The following is an 11805-nucleotide window of genomic DNA, read 5'->3' on the forward strand; positions in this document are numbered from 1 at the left end:
CTCATATTTTCCCTTTGATAGTCACTTTAATTTGAAAAAAAAACTCCTATTCTCACTTTGATAGTCATTTTAATTTGAAATAAACTACTATTCTCACTTTGATAATCACTTTAATTTGAAAGAAAACTCATTATCTCACTTTGATAATCACTTTAATTTGAAATAAACTCCTATTCTCACTTTGATAGTCACTTTAATTTGAAATTAACTCCTATTTTCCATTTGATTGTCACTTTAATTTTGAAAAAAAACCCTCCTATTTTCCCTTTGATAGTCACTTTAATTTGAAAAGAAAACTCATATTCTTACTTTGATAGTCACTTTAATGTGAAAAGAAAACTCATATTTTCCCGTTGATAGTCACTTTAATTTGAAAAAAACTCCTATTCTCACTTTGATAGTCACTTTAATTTGAAAAAAAACTCATATTTTCCTTTGATAGTCACTTTAATTTGAAAAAAACTCCTATTCTCACTTATACGGTCACTTTAATTTGAAAAAAAAATCGTATTTTCCCTTTGATTGTCACTTTAATTTGAAATAAACTCCTATTCTCACTTTGATAGTCACTTTAATTTGAAAAAAAACTCATATTTTCCCATTGATAGTCACTTTAATTTGAAAAAAAACTCATATTTTCCTTTGATAGTCACTTTAATTTGAAAAAAACTCCTATTCTCACTTATACGGTCACTTTAATTTGAAAAAAAATCGTATTTTCCCTTTGATTGTCACTTTAATTTGAAATAAACTCCTATTCTCACTTTGATAGTCACTTTAATTTGAAAGAAAACTCATTATCTCACTTTGATAATCACTTTAATTTGAAAAAAAAACTCCTATTTTCCCTTTGATAGTCACTTTAATTTGAAAAGAAAACTCATATTTTCCCGTTGATAGTCACTTTAATTTGAAAAAAACTCCTATTCTCACTTTGATAGTTACTTTAATTTGAAAAGAAATCCTATTTTCCCTTTGATTGTCACTTTAATTTGAAATAAACTCCTATTCTCACTTTGATAGTCACTTTAATTTGAAAAAAAACTCATATTTTCCTTTGATAGTCACTTTAATTTGAAAAAAAAATCGTATTTTCCCTTTGATTGTCACTTTAATTTGAAATAAACTCCTATTCTCACTTTGATAGTCACTTTAATTTGAAAAAACCCCTCCTGTTTTCCCTTTGATAGTCACTTTAATTTGAAAAGAAAACTCATATTTTCCCTTTGATAGTCACTTTAACTTTGAAAAAAAACCCTCCTATTTTCCCTTTGATAGTCACTTTAATGTGAAAAGAAAACTCATATTTTCCCTTTGATAGTCACTTTAATTTGAAAAAAAACCTCCTATTTTCCCTTTGATAGTCACTTTAATTTGAAAAGAAAACTCATATTTTCCCGTTGATAGTCACTTTAATTTGAAAAAAACTCCTATTCTCACTTTGATAGTTACTTTAATTTGAAAAAAACTCCTATTCTCACTTATATAGTCACTTTAATTTGAAAAAAAATCGTATTTTCCCTTTGATTGTCACTTTAATTTGAAATAAACTCCTATTCTCACTTTGATAGTCACTTTAATTTGAAAAAAACTCCAATTTTCTTTTTGATAGTCACTTTAATTTGAAATAAACTGCTATTCTCACTTTGATAGTCACTTTAATTTGAAAGAAACCCTCCTGTTTTCCCTTTGATAGTCACTTTAATTTGAAAAGAAAACTCATATTTTCCCATTGATAGTCACTTTAATTTGAAAAAAAACTCCTATTCTCACTTTGATAGTCACTTTAATTTGAAAAAAACTCCAATTTTCTTTTTGATAGTCACTTTAATTTGAAATAAACTGCTATTCTCACTTTGATAGTCACTTTAATTTGAAAGAAACCCTCCTTTTTTCCCTTTGATAGTCACTTTAATTTGAAAAGAAAACTCATATTTTCCCATTGATAGTCACTTTAATTTGAAAAAAAACTCCTATTCTCACTTTGATAGTCACTTTAATTTGAAAAAAAACTCATATTTTCCTTTGATAGTCACTTTAATTTGAAAAAAACTCCCATTTTCACTTTGATAGTAACTTTAATTTGAAATAAACTCCTATTCTCACTTTGATAGTCACTTTAATTTGAAAAAAACCCTCCTGTTTTCCCTTTGATAGTCACTTTAATTTGAAAAGAAAACTCATATTTTCCCTTTGATAGTCACTTTAATTTGAAAAAAACCTCCTATTCTCACTTTGATAGTCACTTTAATTTGAAAATAAAACTCATATTTTCCCTTTGATAGTCACTTTAATTTTAAATTAACTCCTATTTTCCATTTGATAGTCACTTTAATTTGAAAAGAAAACTCCTATTCTCACTTTGATAGTCACTTTAATGTGAAAATAAAACTCATATTTTCCCTTTGATAGTCACTTTAATTTGAAAAAAAAACTCCTATTCTCACTTTGATAGTCATTTTAATTTGAAATAAACTACTATTCTCACTTTGATAATCACTTTAATTTGAAAGAAAACTCATTATCTCACTTTGATAATCACTTTAATTTGAAATAAACTCCTATTCTCACTTTGATAGTCACTTTAATTTGAAATTAACTCCTATTTTCCATTTGATTGTCACTTTAATTTTGAAAAAAAACCCTCCTATTTTCCCTTTGATAGTCACTTTAATTTGAAAAGAAAACTCATATTCTTACTTTGATAGTCACTTTAATGTGAAAAGAAAACTCATATTTTCCCGTTGATAGTCACTTTAATTTGAAAAAAACTCGTATTCTCACTTTGATAGTCACTTTAATTTGAAAAAAAAATCCTATTTTCCCTTTGATTGTCACTTTAATTTGAAATAAACTCCTATTCTCACTTTGATAGTCACTTTAATTTGAAAAAAAACTCATATTTTCCCATTGATAGTCACTTTAATTTGAAAAAAACTCCTATACTCACTTTGATAGTCATTTTAATTTGAAATAAACTCCTATTCTCACTTTGATAGTCACTTTAATTTGAAATAAACTGCTATTCTCACTTTGATAGTCACTTTAATTTGAAAGAAACCCTCCTGTTTTCCCTTTGATAGTCACTTTAATTTGAAAAGAAAACTCATATTTTCCCATTGATAGTCACTTTAATTTGAAAAAAAACTCCTATTCTCACTTTGATAGTCACTTTAATTTGAAAAAAACTCCAATTTTCTTTTTGATAGTCACTTTAATTTGAAATAAACTGCTATTCTCACTTTGATAGTCACTTTAATTTGAAAGAAACCCTCCTTTTTTCCCTTTGATAGTCACTTTAATTTGAAAAGAAAACTCATATTTTCCCATTGATAGTCACTTTAATTTGAAAAAAAACTCCTATTCTCACTTTGATAGTCACTTTAATTTGAAAAAAACTCCCATTTTCACTTTGATAGTAACTTTAATTTGAAATAAACTCCTATTCTCACTTTGATAGTCACTTTAATTTGAAAAAAACCCTCCTGTTTTCCCTTTAATAGTCACTTTAATTTGAAAAGAAAACTCATATTTTCCCTTTGATAGTCACTTTAATTTGAAAAAAACCTCCTATTCTCACTTTGATAGTCACTTTAATTTGAAAAGAAAACTCATATTTTCCCTTTGATAGTCACTTTAACATGAACGAAACTCCTATTCTCACTTTTACAGTCACTTTAATTTGAAAAAAAACTCATATTTTCCTTTGATGGTCACTTTAATTTGAAAAAAACTCCCATTTTCACTTTGATAGTAACTTTAATTTGAAAAAAACCCTCCTGTTTTCCCTTTGATAGTCACTTTAATTTGAAAAGAAAACTCATATTTTCCCTTTGATAGTCACTTTAATTTGAAAAAAACCTCCTATTCTCACTTTGATAGTCACTTTAATTTGAAAAGAAAACTCATATTTTCCCTTTGATAGTCACTTTAACATGAACGAAACTCCTATTCTCACTTTTACAGTCACTTTAATTTGAAAAGAAAACTCATATTTTCCCTTTGATAGTCACTTTAATTTGAAATTAACTCCTATTTTCCATTTGATTGTCACTTTAATTTTGAAAAAAACCCCTCCTATTTTCCCTTTGATAGTCACTTTAATTTGAAAAAAAAACTCATATTCTCACTTTGATAGTCACTTTAATTTGAAAAAAAACCTGCTATTTTCCCTTTGATAGTCATTTTAATTTGAAAAAAAACTCCTATTCTCACTTTGATAGTCACTTTAATTTGAAAGAAAACTCATTATCTCACTTTGATAATCACTTTAATTTGAAATAAACTCCTATTCTCACTTTGATAGTCACTTTAATTTGAAATTAACTCCTATTTTCCATTTGATTGTCACTTTAATTTTGAAAAAAAACCCTCCTATTTTCCCTTTGATAGTCACTTTAATTTGAAAAGAAAAATCATATTCTTACTTTGATAGTCACTTTAATGTGAAAAGAAAACTCATATTTTCCCTTTGATAGTCACTTTAATTTGAAAAAAAAAATCCTATTTTCCCTTTGATTGTCACTTTAATTTGAAATAAACTCCTATTCTCACTTTGATAGTCACTTTAATTTGAAAAAAAACTCATATTTTCCTTTGATAGTCACTTTAATTTGAAAAAAACTCCTATTCTCACTTATATAGTCACTTTGATTTGAAAAAAAATAGTATTTTCCCTTTGATTGTCACTTTAATTTGAAATAAACTCCTATTCTCACTTTGATAGTCACTTTAATTTCTAAAAAAACTCCAATTTTCTTTTTGATAGTCACTTTAATTTGAAATAAACTGCTATTCTCACTTTGATAGTCACTTTAATTTGAAAGAAACCCTCCTGTTTTCCCTTTGATAGTCACTTTAATTTGAAAAGAAAACTCATATTTTCCCATTGATAGTCACTTTAATTTGAAAAAAAACTCATATTTTCCTTTGATGGTCACTTTAATTTGAAAAAAACTCCCATTTTCACTTTGATAGTAACTTTAATTTGAAATAAACTCCTATTCTCACTTTGATAGTCACTTTAATTTGAAAAAAACCCTCCTGTTTTCCCTTTGATAGTCACTTTAATTTGAAAAGAAAACTCATATTTTCCCTTTGATAGTCACTTTAATTTGAAAAAAACCTCCTATTCTCACTTTGATAGTCACTTTAATTTGAAAAGAAAACTCATATTTTCCCTTTGATAGTCACTTTAACATGAACGAAACTCCTATTCTCACTTTTACAGTCACTTTAATTTGAAAATAAAACTCATATTTTCCCTTTGATAGTCACTTTAATTTTAAATTAACTCCTATTTTCCATTTGATAGTCACTTTAATTCTAAAAGAAAACTCATATTCTCACTTTGATAGTCACTTTAATGTGAAAAGAAAACTCATATTTTCCCTTTGATAGTCACTTTAATTTGAAAAAAAAACTCCTATTCTCACTTTGATAGTCATTTTAATTTGAAATAAACTACTATTCTCACTTTGATAATCACTTTAATTTGAAAGAAAACTCATTATCTCACTTTGATAATCACTTTAATTTGAAATAAACTCCTATTCTCACTTTGATAGTCACTTTAATTTGAAATTAACTCCTATTTTCCATTTGATTGTCACTTTAATTTTGAAAAAAAACCCTCCTATTTTCCCTTTGATAGTCACTTTAATTTGAAAAGAAAACTCATATTCTTACTTTGATAGTCACTTTAATGTGAAAAGAAAACTCATATTTTCCCGTTGATAGTCACTTTAATTTGAAAAAAACTCGTATTCTCACTTTGATAGTCACTTTAATTTGAAAAAAAAATCCTATTTTCCCTTTGATTGTCACTTTAATTTGAAATAAACTCCTATTCTCACTTTGATAGTCACTTTAATTTGAAAAAAAACTCATATTTTCCTTTGATAGTCACTTTAATTTGAAAAAAACTCCTATTCTCACTTATACGGTCACTTTAATTTGAAAAAAAATCGTATTTTCCCTTTGATTGTCACTTTAATTTGAAATAAACTCCTATTCTCACTTTGATAGTCACTTTAATTTGAAAAAAAACTCATATTTTCCCATTGATAGTCACTTTAATTTGAAAAAAACTCCTATACTCACTTTGATAGTCATTTTAATTTGAAATAAACTCCTATTCTCACTTTGATAGTCACTTTAATTTGAAAAAAAACTCATATTTTCCCTTTGATAGTCACTTTAATTTGAAAAAACCCCTCCTGTTTTCCCTTTGATAGTCACTTTAATTTGAAAAGAAAACTCATATTTTCCCTTTGATAGTCACTTTAATTTTGAAAAAAAAACCTCCTATTTTCCCTTTGATAGTCACTTTAATTTGAAAAGAAAACTCATATTTTCCCTTTGATAGTCACTTTAACATGAACGAAACTCCTATTCTCACTTTTACAGTCACTTTAATTTGAAAATAAAACTCATATTTTCCCTTTGATAGTCACTTTAATTTTAAATTAACTCCTATTTTCCATTTGATTGTCACTTTAATTTGAAAAAACCCCTCCTGTTTTCCCTTTGATAGTCACTTTAATTTGAAAAGAAAACTCATATTTTCCCTTTGATAGTCACTTTAATTTTGAAAAAAAACCCTCCTATTTTCCCTTTGATAGTCACTTTAATTTGAAAAGAAAACTCATATTTTCCCTTTGATAGTCACTTTAACATGAACGAAACTCCTATTCTAACTTTTACAGTCACTTTAATTTGAAAATAAAACTCATATTTTCCCTTTGATAGTCACTTTAATTTTAAATTAACTCCTATTTTCCATTTGATTGTCACTTTAATTTTGAAAAAAAACCCTCCTATTTTCCCTTTGATAGTCACTTTAATTTGAAAAGAAAACTCATATTCTCACTTTGATAGTCACTTTAATGTGAAAAGAAAACTCATATTTTCCCTTTGATAGTCACTTTAATTTGAAAAAAAATCTTATTTTCCCTTTGATTGTCACTTTAATTTGAAATAAACTCCTATTCTCACTTTGATAGTCACTTTAATTTGAAAAAAACTCCAATTTTCTTTTTGATAGTCACTTTAATTTGAAATAAACTGCTATTCTCACTTTGATAGTCACTTTAATTTGAAAGAAACCCTCCTGTTTTCCCTTTGATAGTCACTTTAATTTGAAAAGAAAACTCATATTTTCCCATTGATAGTCACTTTAATTTTAAAAAAAACTCCTATTCTCACTTTGATAGTCACTTTAATTTGAAAAAAACTCCAATTTTCTATTTGATAGTCACTTTAATTTGAAATAAACTGCTATTCTCACTTTGATAGTCACTTTAATTTGAAAGAAACCCTCCTTTTTTCCCTTTGATAGTCACTTTAATTTGAAAAGAAAACTCATATTTTCCCATTGATAGTCACTTTAATTTGAAAAAAAACTCCTATTCTCACTTTGATAGTCACTTTAATTTGAAAAAAACTCCAATTTTCTATTTGATAGTCACTTTAATTTGAAATAAACTGCTATTCTCACTTTGATAGTCACTTTAATTTGAAAGAAACCCTCCTTTTTTCCTTTGATAGTCACTTTAATTTGAAAAGAAAACTCATATTTTCCCATTGATAGTCACTTTAATTTGAAAAAAAACTCCTATTCTCACTTTGATAGTCACTTTAATTTGAAAAAAACTCCCATTTTCACTTTGATAGTAACTTTAATTTGAAATAAACTGCTATTCTCACTTTGATAGTCACTTTAATTTGAAAGAAACCCTCCTTTTTTCCCTTTGATAGTCACTTTAATTTGAAAAGAAAACTCATATTTTCCCGTTGATAGTCACTTTAATTTGAAAAAAACTCGTATTCTCACTTTGATAGTCACTTTAATTTAAAAAAAAAATCCTATTTTCCCTTTGATTGTCACTTTAATTTGAAATAAACTCCTATTCTCACTTTGATAGTCACTTTAATTTGAAAAAAAACTCATATTTTCCCATTGATAGTCACTTTAATTTGAAAAAAAACTCATATTTTCCTTTGATAGTCACTTTAATTTGAAAAAAACTCCTATTCTCACTTATACGGTCACTTTAATTTGAAAAAAAATCGTATTTTCCCTTTGATTGTCACTTTAATTTGAAATAAACTCCTATTCTCACTTTGATAGTCACTTTAATTTGAAAGAAAACTCATTATCTCACTTTGATAATCACTTTAATTTGAAAAAAAAACTCCTATTTTCCCTTTGATAGTCACTTTAATTTGAAAAAACCCCTCCTGTTTTCCCTTTGATAGTCACTTTAATTTGAAAAGAAAACTCATATTTTCCCTTTGATAGTCACTTTAATTTTGAAAAAAAAACCTCCTATTTTCCCTTTGATAGTCACTTTAATTTGAAAAGAAAACTCATATTTTCCCTTTGATAGTCACTTTAACATGAACGAAACTCCTATTCTCACTTTTACAGTCACTTTAATTTGAAAATAAAACTCATATTTTCCCTTTGATAGTCACTTTAATTTTAAATTAACTCCTATTTTCCATTTGATTGTCACTTTAATTTGAAAAAACCCCTCCTGTTTTCCCTTTGATAGTCACTTTAATTTGAAAAGAAAACTCATATTTTCCCTTTGATAGTCACTTTAATTTTGAAAAAAAACCCTCCTATTTTCCCTTTGATAGTCACTTTAATTTGAAAAGAAAACTCATATTCTCACTTTGATAGTCACTTTAATGTGAAAAGAAAACTCATATTTTCCCTTTGATAGTCACTTTAATTTGAAAAAAAATCTTATTTTCCCTTTGATTGTCACTTTAATTTGAAATAAACTCCTATTCTCACTTTGATAGTCACTTTAATTTGAAAAAAACTCCAATTTTCTTTTTGATAGTCACTTTAATTTTAAATAAACTGCTATTCTCACTTTGATAGTCACTTTAATTTGAAAGAAACCCTCCTGTTTTCCCTTTGATAGTCACTTTAATTTGAAAAGAAAACTCATATTTTCCCATTGATAGTCACTTTAATTTTAAAAAAAACTCCTATTCTCACTTTGATAGTCACTTTAATTTGAAAAAAACTCCAATTTTCTATTTGATAGTCACTTTAATTTGAAATAAACTGCTATTCTCACTTTGATAGTCACTTTAATTTGAAAGAAACCCTCCTTTTTTCCCTTTGATAGTCACTTTAATTTGAAAAGAAAACTCATATTTTCCCATTGATAGTCACTTTAATTTGAAAAAAAACTCCTATTCTCACTTTGATAGTCACTTTAATTTGAAAAAAACTCCCATTTTCACTTTGATAGTAACTTTAATTTGAAATAAACTGCTATTCTCACTTTGATAGTCACTTTAATTTGAAAGAAACCCTCCTTTTTTCCCTTTGATAGTCACTTTAATTTGAAAAGAAAACTCATATTTTCCCGTTGATAGTCACTTTAATTTGAAAAAAACTCGTATTCTCACTTTGATAGTCACTTTAATTTAAAAAAAAAATCCTATTTTCCCTTTGATTGTCACTTTAATTTGAAATAAACTCCTATTCTCACTTTGATAGTCACTTTAATTTGAAAAAAAACTCATATTTTCCTTTGATAGTCACTTTAATTTGAAAAAAACTCCTATTCTCACTTTGATAGTCACTTTAATTTGAAAAAAACTCCAATTTTCTTTTTGATAGTCACTTTAATTTGAAATAAACTGCTATTCTCACTTTGATAGTCACTTTAATTTGAAAGAAACCCTCCTTTTTTCCCTTTGATAGTCACCTTAATTTGAAAAGAAAACTCATATTTTCCCATTGATAGTCACTTTAATTTGAAAAAGAAACTCCTATTCTCACTTTGATAGTCACTTTAATTTGAAAAAAAACTCATATTTTCCTTTGATAGTCACTTTAATTTGAAAAAAACTCCCATTTTCACTTTGATAGTAACTTTAATTTGAAATAAACTCCTATTCTCACTTTGATAGTCACTTTAATTTGAAAAAAACCCTCCTGTTTTCCCTTTGATAGTCACTTTAATTTGAAAAAAAACCTATTTTCCCTTTGATAGTCACTTTAATTTGAAAAGAAAACTCATATTTTACCGTTGATAGTCACTTTAATTTGAAAAAAACTCGTATTCTCACTTTGATAGTCACTTTAATTTGAAAAAAAAATCCTATTTTCCCTTTGATTGTCACTTTAATTTGAAATAAACTCCTATTCTCACTTTGATAGTCACTTTAATTTGAAAAAACCCCTCCTGTTTTCCCTTTGATAGTCACTTTAATTTGAAAAGAAAACTCATATTTTCCCATTGATAGTCACTTTAATTAAAAAAAAAACTCCTATTCTCACTTTGATAGTCAATTTAATTTGAAGAAAACCCTCCTGTTTTCCCTTTGATAGTCACTTTAATTTGAAAAGAAAACTCATATTTTCCCGTTGATAGTCACTTTAATTTGAAAAAAACTCCTATTCTCACTTTGATAGTCACTTTAATTTGAAAGAAAACTCATTATCTCACTTTGATAATCACTTTAATTTGAAAAAAAACCTCCTATTTTCCCTTTGATAGTCACTTTAATTTGAAAAGAAAACTCATATTTTCCCGTTGATAGTCACTTTAATTAAAAAAAAAACTCCTATTCTCACTTTGATAGTCAATTTAATTTGAAAAAACCCCTCCTGTTTTCCCTTTGATAGTCACTTTAATTTGAAAAGAAAACTCATATTTTCCCTTTGATAGTCACTTTAATTTGAAATAAACTCCTATTCTCACTTTGATAGTCACTTTAATTTGAAAAAAACTCCAATTTTCTTTTTGATAGTCACTTTAATTTGAAATAAACTGCTATTCTCACTTTGATAGTAACTTTAATTTGAAAGAAACCCTCCTGTTTTCCCTTTGATAGTCACTTTAATTTGAAAAGAAAACTCATATTTTCCCATTGATAGTCACTTTAATTTTAAAAAAAACTCCTATTCTCACTTTGATAGTCACTTTAATTTGAAAAAAACTCCAATTTTCTTTTTGATAGTCACTTTAATTTGAAATAAACTGCTATTCTCACTTTGATAGTCACTTTAATTTGAAAGAAACCCTCCTTTTTTCCCTTTGATAGTCACTTTAATTTGAAAAGAAAACTCATATTTTCCCATTGATAGTCACTTTAATTTGAAAAAAAAATCCTATTTTCCCTTTGATAGTCACTTTAATTTGAAAAAAAACTCCTATTCTCACTTTGATAGTCACTTTAATTTGAAAAAAAACTCCTATTCTCACTTTGATAGTCACTTTAATTTGAAAAAAACTCCCATTTTCACTTTGATAGTAACTTTAATTTGAAATAAACTCCTATTCTCACTTTGATAGTCACTTTAATTTGAAAAAAACCCTCCTGTTTTCCCTTTGATAGTCACTTTAATTTGAAAAGAAAACTCATATTTTCCCTTTGATAGTCACTTTAATTTGAAAAAAACCTCCTATTCTCACTTTGATAGTCACTTTAATTTGAAAAGAAAACTCATATTTTCCCTTTGATAGTCACTTTAACATGAACGAAACTCCTCTTCTCACTTTTACAGTCACTTTAATTTGAAAATAAAACTCATATTTTCCCTTTGATAGTCACTTTAATTTGAAAGAAAACTCATTATCTCACTTTGATAATCACTTTAATTTGAAAAAAAACCTCCTATTTTCCCTTTGATAGTCACTTTAATTTGAAAAGAAAACTCATATTTTCCCGTTGATAGTCACTTTAATTAAAAAAAAAATCATATTCTTACTTTGATAGTCACTTTAATTTGAAAAAAACTCCTATTTTCCCTTTGATTGTCACTTTAAT

The sequence above is a fragment of the Lipophrys pholis genome (assembly GCF_963383615.2).
Source record: "Lipophrys pholis genome assembly, contig: SCAFFOLD_43, whole genome shotgun sequence".
Taxonomy (NCBI): Eukaryota; Metazoa; Chordata; class Actinopteri; order Blenniiformes; family Blenniidae; genus Lipophrys; species Lipophrys pholis.